Below are 11,980 nucleotides of genomic sequence, written 5' to 3' on the forward strand. Positions count from 1 at the left end.
ACATTTATTCTGAACATTCATTATAAAAAAATATTATGTACAGTAGAAATAATATATATAATATAAATTTATTGGACATATTAAAATACATAATTTTAATATTGATTTTGAATAAAATCTAATAAAATATTATGTGTCACTATAATTTATATTTAATTACACTTTTTACAATATATATATATATATATATATATATTATATGTATATATAAATTAAATAAAAATAATTTTTAATAATAAATATTATGTCATTACATATTACTTGTCAATTTTTTTTCTTTTGAATGATTTTACAATGATCTTGTCCAGTTGTGCTTCATCCCATATCCTTTTATATTTTCCATCGCATTACTTAAAATTTTTTGTAGTATACTATACTTTTCTAAAACCTTAATATCGTACTTATATTAACTTCATTTATATTTCGTAAATTAAACAATAATCGAAGGAAGAAAAGGGCCATCCTTTCTTTTTATAGAAAAATAAAAATGAAGGTGTCAATGATATTTAGGGTATAGAACTTTCTGGTGCGTCTTCAACTACACGCATTTGTGAGATTCATCAATTCATTGCAATTTCTGCTTCGGTTTTTTCTGCTGTACGTGCTTCTTATCTTCCAACTTTCTTTCTGCCTTTTCTTCGTTCCATTCACACGACGTACCAAAAAGTCCAAATAAAGGAGGTATTAATTATTAAATATAATAGTAATTAATACACTAATTGTGTTTTAAATTTATTTTAGAAAAAGAAAACTCATACGATATTTTGATGCTATGATGAGCTTTTTAGATCTTTGACGACGGTTGCTTGATTCCTTACCGACGTGGAAAAATAGGCCAGCTTTTGTGGTCAAAGCACGTGATGGTATAATCTATACAACTCATCACTAATTACTTTCATGCTTATCTTATGCCATAAATTAATAATTATTCGCATGTGTCATTAGTTTAACCATTTTTCATGTTCATTAATTAACTCATTCCGATCATTCAATGACATAATCATGTGCCCTATTGTTATAATCTTAACGTAATTAAACTACTTGCATATACTATGGTCGTGTTTAAGTTTAAGAGGGTTTCAAATTATTTGGGTAGTAGTAATAACTAATAAGCAATGGGATCAACTAATTATAGAGGATTAATTCAAACATTTATGAGTACTTTGGGGGGAAACTTTCATATCTCCAAGATATTGGTTCAACATTGAACGAGCATTCAATATCTTGGTAGTCACACAATTATAGATTTAAATCTTAATTCACAATTATTGTGCAATATTTTATAGACAAGTTAATGTTAAAAATATTAACATGTATATTTTCTCTGTTTATATTAAAGTAATGAAAAGAATATGTAGGTAGTACTGAATAAAAAAAAATAGAAGAAAAAAATTGAATTTGAATTTCTGTATATATTAATTAACAAATAGTTAGTTTGAATAATACATACTAATTTCTTTAAATAAATTATAAGTTGAAGCTTTTGTGGGAAAAACAAAAATGTGTTAAAAGAGTTAACCCTTTTTTTATTTATGTATATTTCTAAAACAAATAAAATTAACTTTTAACCAAGTTTTAGAGGGAAAAAAAATCTACATATTCAATTCGTTTCTTCAAATGTAGTATCACAAAAGTAAATATATTTCACAACCTTTACAAGAATCCACATGGTGGAATAAAGCTCTACTACTCCTATAGCAGCACCTTTGAGACAACACCTTTCCAATTAATGCCTTATGTGAAGGAATCAATAATTGAAAGAGGAATACTCGTGAAACATTTTTTTTATTATTAAATGTGATGAGTTACATTCTTATATAATAAAACTTTTCTAAAATATATTTAACAATGAAAATATCTTAAAAATAACATATTAAAATTCTATTATATTTTGATGTACAACAACAAGATTTGAACATAATATCACTAAATTGACTTTTGTGGTTCAAATATGTTACTAACAATAAAAGTTTATTTGATCGATAAAGATTAAAGATATAATGCATTTCTTAAAAATGTGTTCAAATCTTTGTTGGTATGAAAAATTGTTACTAAATTCTTTATAAATACTTTTTTACATGAAATTTATTTTAACCCATATAAATTTTTATGATTGAACTCTCCTAATTTTTTTTTAATAAAAAGTTTCATTTTCATAGGTCTTTATAAAAATAAAATAATATTTGTAATTATAATTTTATACAAATAACAAGAATCAAATACAAATTTTTAATTAAAAAATATAAATATCAAATCATAACTAAGGAGTTTTTTTTTTAATTTTTAATTTTTTCTCTTCTAAACTTTTATTATGAATAGTAATGATAGATATTTAAAAGAGAAGTGTATTAATTGGTAGTGAGAAGCTTCCCTTGGCTTCCATGAATAAGGAGACAGAGAATTGGGCAAAGAAAGGCTCACTATGCATAGGAAGATTCTATTTCCATTCCTGTTGGAGTAAGCCAATGAGAACAAAGGTTACAGCTGGTGCAATGCATTGTTTTTTTAAAGCAACCAATAACACACCCACTTGTGTTGTGTCATGAAAGCATATGATTGGCTTAGCATGGCAAGTAGCAACCTAGTGCTATTAGTATTAGCCCTTCATGTAACTCTCTCTCTCTCTCTCTCAAGTTTCAACTATAAGTTGCTTTTGTTGACCAAGTTACAAGAATTGTGCACCACCACCAATATGTTTAGTGGACCCCACTCTACCCTGTGTGCCACATAGCTATTTCAATTGGTTGAGGGGTTTATGTCAGATAATAAAGCCTTTCATTTCTGACTCAGATCAGAACAAGATAAGAAAGAGGGTATCTGTTTTCATTGTTAATAATAATAAAGAGGAGAAGAAAATAAAAAAGACTAGAAGAGTAGTGTCCCATGTTTCTTTCTTTTGGGAATTCAAATTTAGTTAGATATTTTTGGCCAACTAGTTCCTTAGTTTTTTTTTTTTTTTTTTTTTTTTTTTTTTTTTTTTAATTATTAAAAGTAATAACCTTTTTTTATTTCTTTGAATTTTGTCAAACCAAACATACAACTTTTCGTTATGGAATTTTGAACTTTCCGCGGTTTTGGACTTTAGATCCATAGATTGCATCTAATGGGGTCTCACTGTACTGTTTGACTTGATCAAATGGATTTTTGTGCCATTAAACTAGCTACCATAAAAATGTATTTATTTTATATTTTTATGAAATTAATTCCAAATGTGATTAAAATGTATACAGAAATTATTTTTTTTTCAAAGGAGAACTTAGTTGGTTAAACAAATATATAAAATTATTGTAATTAAATCTCTTGATACGAAGTTCAATTTTGATGGATAAAAAAATGTTAAAATTAATTTTAATTACAAATTTTATAACCCTTTGTCCTTTCTTAAAGAATCTTTTAACTATTTTTATATGTGGGGTTCATAGCTCATTCTTTCAACCATTTTAGCACAATTAAAGAATTTAACCAATTGTAGTAAATTTATTAATAACATTTGCATAGTTTTCTAGAACTATTGTCATCTCATTTTTATGTTTTCATTAGTTAACTAATGTACTCTACTAAACCTAAAACTATATATATTAAGCCAACGTTGGTTCAACATATTTTGGTAATAAAGAAACAAATTAAGAAAATTTTTATGTTAGTTGATTTGATCTCAACTCCAGCCACTTTAGTTATTGTTATTGTTATTATTAGTACGTAGAAGTTGATTATTGTAGTCGAACATCCTGGTGGGTCCATACGTAATGAGACATAATACTAAGATAATTTAATTTAGGAAAAAGAAAGGAAAGAGGAAAATTAAGTAATAATTTGGTGAAACCTAAAACCCTGAGGTTATGTTGCCGACATGGCACGCATAAACGTGTTGGAAAGTCAATAATATTTCGACAAGTGGAAGGTGTCGTAATTGGCCACCATAATGCTTATCAACATGTGGCCATAGATAATAGAGAATAATATCGATGACTATATCAATCATAGTACACAATTATCGCAACACTAATTAATATCATTGCTATATAATCTTATTATTATTATTATTAAATATGTAATTAGAAGTTTGATATTGAATTAGTTTATATAAAAACTATTGTTAAAAAGTTTAATTTCTTAATTAAATTGTAGCACATCAGAGAATAAATTCTTTATTTTTGATTTCAAAAATATTTCTACTAGATTTATATATATAAGAAAAAAGACCAATTTTATATAGATTAAAAAAATTAGTTAAATATGTTTAATCTTAGAATTTCTCATAAAAAGATACATTATATTTAGTGAAATATATATTCTCAACTATACATATAATTAATAGTATTCTCATATTTATTGTTTTAAGGATATTTTTGTTTTAAAATATTAAATAACTTTGACTCAATTGAAATTTATTTATATTTTAGTAAAAAAAATTAAATATTTTTTAATTATATATAAGTTTAGAAAGAATAATCTTAATTTATAAATGAAAAATTAGTACACAATTATTTTAATTTAATTAGTAAATTTGGGTTTGAGTTTTAATATATAATCATATCAAAAGAGAGTTGTTTGGCCATAAAGATTTTCATCAATTTCAATAAAGTTGTTTTTGGTAAATAAAAAGGATATATATTTGAAAAATACTCATGAAAAGATATTAAAAAAGGGCAATTTTTTTTCATTAAAAAATATAATTGCACATTCATTCATATAATTTTATTGTAATTTTCAAAAAAACTTTTCAGTTGTTAATGTTTTAAACAGTGTTCTAGGGATATTCACTAGGTAGACTTAATGTATATTTTATTAAAAAGGGAAAATAGAAAAGAGAGAGAAAGCTTAGCACCATGTTTGTTTGTTTGGTACTGGTGCAGGCATTGCAGATAAGCATTGCATTCTGGAGAGAGAGAGAATTGGTGAGATTTCTCACTCAAACGTCCACCTCATCATCTGATCTACTTGTTCAACTTGGCAAATTATACTATATAAAGAAAATTCAAATAATAATAATAATAGTAATAATATGATTGGTATTTTCTAATTCAGTGGAAATTTGTGTATGGTGCATTTTTTTGTTTTGGAGGAGACTTTTTGGTGGGCATGGAATTCGAGGTCAACCAAGTCAACATCTTTGTCCATTTCCTCCATTACAATTCCAGATTGATGCACTTTTGTTTTAATAAATACGTGTACAATTTCCATGATTAAGCAATTACTGTACAATTTAGAACACTTTATTTATCTCCTGCATACTTTTAATTCATTAAACAGGGTTGGTTAGATCAGAGTTCTTTAATTTGACCAATGGAAAAAAGAAATAGAGCCAGAAATTAAGATAAAAAAATTAGTAAATTTAACTATTTGTTTAAAAGGGAAAAATAGGAATTATTTGTAAAATTAATATTAAAATTTCCAGTCTCCCTGTGGCAGAAGCGGGGGAAAATTAATTATTTTTTAGTTTTTAAAAATTAAATATTGTTTGTAATGTAAAAAAAAATTAAAAAAGAAGAAGAAAGAAAGTATAACTGTTTATAATGGAAAATATTGTGTACTAAAAAAATAGGATTAAAAAATGAAATTCTACTAAAAGTAGTCAATTATATTTTTTAATAAAAGTTAATTATCAACAAAATTAATAGATATTTTGTACTAATAAAGTAATTATAAGAAAGTAAATCTATTTTATTGTGTATGAAAAAAATACTTATTTTAATGTGTATTAATTGCTAATTTCTTTTTTACACTTTCATGTGAGTGTCTTTATTTATTGATTTATTAATAATGTAAAATATCACCTTTTATCCTTATTATAAGATTCAAGTAACCAATTGATAAATATTAAAAAATTATTTCTTTAAATTAGTAAATATGTCTTAAATTTTTTTTTTCTTTTCAAAGACACTTAATATACGTCTCCAAAAAAAATTGTATTCCCAAGAATAAAAGGTATATATTTTTAATAAATCAAGCTGAAATATTTTAAACTTAAAAAATAAAACTAAAATAAAAATTTAAACAAGAGACTAAAATTATATTTTTATTTTATTTTTTCCTGTCATATTTCTCTTTTTATTTTTTATTTTCTACTCCTCGTCCTAAATAAAACATTAAACAAAAACCAAAGAATTGAAAGTCAACAAAATTAGATGGCATTTGTTGTCATAAACAAAACTAATGATCTACTCGTGTAGGGAATAAATGAACATGAAATCGACTCCCATTGCTTATTTGATTTTTTGAAAAGTATGGTTCACTCGATTTACTTCCATTTATTATCAGAACTCATTATGAAAATAATATTTTCCCATTATAGATTCAAAATAATAAAAATAGAAAAATATTTTTTCCTAAATTAATAAAGAATAAAATAAGTGCAAAATGTGAAGCACGTATAACCCTCTAATCTATGGGAAAGTGCCCCTTTCTCGAAGTCCTCCCCCAACAACTATTGTTTCATTAAATCAAACTGCAATCTGCATTAAAAAACATAAAATCAGAGACACAATTTCAAATAGTCAAATGGGAAAGACAAAATTATTTTAGACATGTTATTTTCGGATACAAAATTTGGCGGTTTGGAAGTTTGTTCCAATAGTCGTTAGTTATTATTTGTTTGCTCACAGGACAAGGGGCGTGTATTTTTTGTCTATGACGTCATCTGTGACGTAACAAACCATTATTTTGTGTTTGTTTTTTCAATTTTTAATATCCAATTATGTGTCTTTTCAAAAATAAAAATAAAGAAAAAGAAAAAGAAAAAGAAATAATTCCTTTGCAATAATTCTCTCTTATTTAGCTGGGTCTTGTTTTTTTCCCTCAACGCATATGAATTGAAATGACATGATTAGAAAGAAAAGGCAGAATGAGATTGATAATCTGGTTTAGAAGAAAATTTTGCAAGAATTAAAGAGAAAATTGAAGAAAAAAATTATTTTAAAAATCAATAAAACAACTAATATAGTTATTAATATTTTTATATACCTTTTTATCCCTTCTCTATTCAAACAAAACATAATAGTATTTTGAAGGAGAAAAAAATATAAACATTGATGTATTTATTTTTTGTTTGACCAAAGAAAAAATCGAAAAAAGAAGAAGAGAGAAAAGCTAATTTATTGAAATAAATATTTAAAAATATTTTTTCTAATTTTCTATTAATTTAAATCTCTAAATTTTAGTGTTGATACTTTAGAAACTTTTATATATATAGCAAAATAGAAAATATTTTATAAAAATACCTATTGTTAGTTAAAATATTTTTCGGGCGATGACCCACAAAATCAACATGAATAAATAATTGAATCTTACAGCGAATTCGATCCATAAAATTTATTTTATGATTAAGGGATGACTTCTTAAATTAATAATTTTATGCAAACGAGCCAAATGTACATGCAACTATACTTAATCAAAGACAAAATATTTGTTCACAAAAGAACTTATACTTGTCTTTTGGGCAAAGGGATGATTATCTAAGCAAGCAAAAATATGGTTTAAATGTTTAATCTTTATGAGAAAGAATGGAAAACTAACTGTAAAGAAATGTTTGGTTTGTGATAATTTTGAACGAAGTAATTGATCAACTAATAACCTCAAATCAAACACCTACCTAAATTATAGTGATCAACTAATGAGCTCAAACACCTACCTAGATTAAAGTGGTCAACTAGTACTAATAATAACTTCAACTAAGACTGCCTAAATTAAAGTAAACGGTCAACTAATATTTTGAAACGACCATCGAAGCAACCAGGTGATTGGATATTTATTTATTTATTTTTGGATTGTTTATATGCAATAATATAGTTAGGCTAGTAATCAGCACAAAATTAAAAAAAAAATATATATATAGTTAGGCTAGCTTTTATAGGAGGGAATATTGCTTATACAATTTGGCAAATTGCTTAGATATGATATGCACCAGTTCCTAACTTGGTAACCTTCTAAGAAATCTAGCTGTTGAAATCAGATAATTATACCGTTGCAATATATGACTAAAAAACTATAGTTTGAAAACCATATTTGCTAAGTTAATCACTAATGCGTTATGTTTTCTTCAGCAGTAGTAGACTGTTGAATGATACCTAATTAATATCAAATTTCCACCAAACGTTAATTAAAATATTTTTTTCTGCATTATATCTTTGCTGCACAGTGTTATTATTATTATTTTTTTAATTTTATATAATTGTGATATTGATAAGAGTATCTATCTTTAATAGAATCTCCCCTTTCAAACAAGTTTTTTTTTCTTCCAACCTTTATACATAAACAAATGAATCAACTAGGGCATAATTGTTCCATCTTCATGAGTGATCTTTTGTTTGAATGATATGTGACCATGTTATTGTTAAATTCAAAGATTTTTTTATATAAATAATTGTATCCAATAAGTTGAAGAAAATTATTTCATTTAGTTGGTATAAAAGGATTTGTCATTTTTACATATGAAAATAGTATAAGTCTACCAATTGATTGGATTGAGTCTTACTCTTAAAACCATTTTTGGCACACCAATAAAATAAAAGGAAGTTATTATGTTCAAATTTAACATGAACATTGTAGCACTCTAAGGGGGGTGTATTGGATTAGGATTTTAAAGGACTTTTTTAGTTAAAAAAATCCTGCGGATTTTAAAAGACTTTGCAGGATTTTCATGACTTTTAAGATTTTGAAAGATTCTACAAGACTTAAAATCAGGATTTTAATGGATTCTGCAAGACTTTTAGATTAGGATTTTAATGGATTCTGTGGGATTTTGTGGAGTTTTGACATTTGATAAGATTTAAAAAAAATTATACATTCAAATTTAAAAAGAGTCAAAGATAAAAATAATAAATAAAAAAAATAATGTCTAGATAAATAATAATAATAATTCTCTATAATATTCTATCCTCTTTTTATAGCATCCACTATCAATTGTAACAATTCATCGGAATCATCCTTAATCCAAGCTTCATAGTTTTCTTTCTCTTTTCATTTTTCTTTATTATTTCCTTGTGAATCTCCCATTTGAATTACTAAAACAATATATGTTAAAAAATAGTTATATAAATAATTACGGATAATAGACAAAATCAATAAAATTATATTATTATTTTTAGAAGCACACCATCATACAAGATCGAATATATTTTTGCTATCCAAATGGATCAAATACCTCAGTTATTATAAAAAAAATGTAAAAACGAAAATATAGAAACATAAGATAATTTTTTATATAAAAAAATTAGTATATTCGATACTGAAAAAATATTTAGATATATAATTTTTTTTTATATAAACAGAAGTATTTAGATATAGAGAATATATATATATATATATATGATAATTTTTAACGATATTTATAAATATAAATTATTCTAACAAATATTTTAACAATATTTTCTTTTTTAAAAAATAAGTTAATGAAGGCATAAATCCTAAACCCTAAAAAATTATATATTGCAATGTCTTATGTTAATTTTCTTTTTTTAAAATATAAAAAATCTTAATTTCATAATATAAAAATAAAAAAGAAAAATTCATAGTAAAAAAAATAAAATAATTGTTGAGTCATAAAAGGAGGAGGGATAAGAGTAACAAATTCAAGGGAAAGAGAGAATTCGCAATTTTTATGCTAAGATGGTTCTTCCCCCTACTAAGATCCATTTTTATCTCATTCTACTCACAAAAACCCTAACAAATTCATCTTATATATATATATATATATTGTTGAGATTATGATATCAATTTCATCTTTCACCTTTTTCTTTTCTTAACGTGTGTCATAAAAAAAATTACCACTTAAAAGTTAAAATTTCAAGTATTTTTTTGTGTTATATAAAGGAACAAATTCAACTACATAGAATAAAATAAAGTAAGTCAATTAAAGAGAACGAACAGAAAAATAAAACAAGTCAATGACACTATCATTTACATATTAGAGTTTCACAAAATAGGAGAATGGTATGAGAATAGTATTATATATGAGCAATGAACAATAGTGTAGTATTATTAGTAGAGAAAAAATGGAGAAGACAGGAGCATAGAAAAAAAAGATGAAAAACTCACTTGAAAATTCTTAAAACACTTGAAAAATCATTTCAAACAATCCTTCAAAATCCGATGGGTTTGGATGGGATTGTTTTATGAATCTGGTATTTATAGATAACACTAGAAAGTCTTTCAAAATCCCTCTCACACAACAATCCTTTAAAATCCTTAAATTTTTGAATACCAATGGATTGTTTTTAAGTTGTAAAAAATCTCAAATGAATACCAGTGGATTTTAATGGACTCTTTAAAAAATCCTGAAAATCCAGATTGAATACCACTGGATTGTTTTTAAGTGACATAAAATCCTGATTGAATACCAATGGACTTTTTTACTCAAAAAAAGTCTTTTAAAATCCTACGAAATCCTAAACCAATACACCCCCTAAGTTTTCGTTAATTATTTTCTTTTAACAATACTTATGTTATGGTATTTTGAGACGTGGTGTTTAAAGACTTTGGGAGTTAAGAAACTTGTAAGGAGTCTTTGTGTGTTTTAAAGATATTTTTTTTGGCAGAGACCCAATTTGACCTTGAGGAGAGAAATATATAAGATTTCTTTTAAGAATTGAGTTTCATAAGTTCAATTCTTAAGAAATCATAGTTATTAGTGAGAGAGAGGCTCTAGAGTGTTGATTCTTCTTCTTCTTCCTTGGACTCCCCGAAGGCGTAAAAGACCCTTGTTGACCAGTTGAATTGCAATCTGAAGTTGTTAAAGTTAAGGATTGATGTTGGTGTGGAGCTTTTCTTAGTGAGAACTCAAAGTTCTTCTTCTTTTTTCTTCCTCTCGGATTGGTGAGGTAATTAAGAGCATCTAGAAGTGATCGTTGTTGATTTTTGATTTACTTGGTTGATTTGTGTTCATTGGTACATTGTTGTGCTAGTTGAATTTAGATAGAATGATTGAGATTTTAAGTTTTGGGTGTTTTGAATTTATGAGGGTGAATTTTTGGTGATTAATCAAACTAGTTGTTGAATGTTGAATTTATGGTGCAAAGTATAGTGTGAATGATGTATATGTATGGTATGTTGTTTTGCATGTTTGGGATTTCCTATATTTCAAGTGGTTTGAGCCAAATTCGAGTTTTGCTATGTGTAGACTTATTATCACGTCGGGTGCGCCTTTAAGGCGTTGGACTCAATTTCAATAAGAGGTTCTCTGTCTTGCTCATGTTGAGCACAAGATTGGTGGTGCCAAGCGTGAGAAGAGAGAATTGTCTCAATTGAAATTATGTTGGGAGTGATTTGAATGACATAAAACATGAGATGAGAGAATCAGTGCTGCCTGAATTGGTGTCAGACACCAAAAGAGTGGTGTCAACACATGAAGAGAGAAAATCATCTATGTCTATATAATCTATTGCATGTTGTATGTGGATTGATGATATTTGTTCTATGTATATTGTTAAGGAATAAGATATATAAATGATTAAAGTGTGATGTTGATAATGCTTTAGGAATTTAGGCATGTTGCGTTGATACATTGTTGAGGCAAGATTGAGAATGTTATAAACATTTAGGCATGTTGATTGACTTATGACTAGAGGAGAGATATTTTTGAAAGTTGGATATTCTATTGTGAGGATATCGATGTGGTGCTCTATGAGTCAATTGTTGAAAAATACTCCTTGAGTAAGTGTTATATCTTGGAGTGGATGATTGAATCTCCTTTAGGACCTTAATTGATGCAGCATGTGGGCCAAGTTAAGGTATACTAGTTATAAGTGACCAATGTTGATTTGTATGTGGGTAAGGTTGAGACATATGTGTATATATAAAGTGACCAACTGAGTAAAGTACAAGGTGGAAAACTTAGTTCTTAACTGAATATTGGAGCAACATAATATTTGGAGGATAATCGGTGAACTAATTTCATAGGGAGCTTATTGTTGCAAGTTAATGTCACAATATGCTCATACCCAAACTATCCTACCTTGATAAAAATACTAGACTTTCTAGTTTA

The 11,980-nt window shown here is 26.1% G+C and overlaps 1 long non-coding RNA gene across 1 annotated transcript; it reads left to right on the forward strand.

Annotated features, from left to right (window-relative positions):
- The first annotated feature begins 521 nt into the window (after nt 1-521).
- On the forward strand, nt 522-5,537 carry LOC145953161 (uncharacterized). The gene is made up of 3 exons (XR_014430713.1): nt 522-681; nt 789-863; nt 4,857-5,537. It is a non-coding gene; the product is annotated as an uncharacterized LOC145953161 (long non-coding RNA).
- Nucleotides 5,538-11,980: the final 6,443 nt, after the last annotated feature.

The sequence above is a fragment of the Cajanus cajan genome, chromosome 11 (genome assembly GCF_000230855.2).
Source record: "Cajanus cajan strain Asha chromosome 11, NIPB_CcT2T_4, whole genome shotgun sequence".
Classification (NCBI taxonomy): domain Eukaryota; kingdom Viridiplantae; phylum Streptophyta; class Magnoliopsida; order Fabales; family Fabaceae; genus Cajanus; species Cajanus cajan.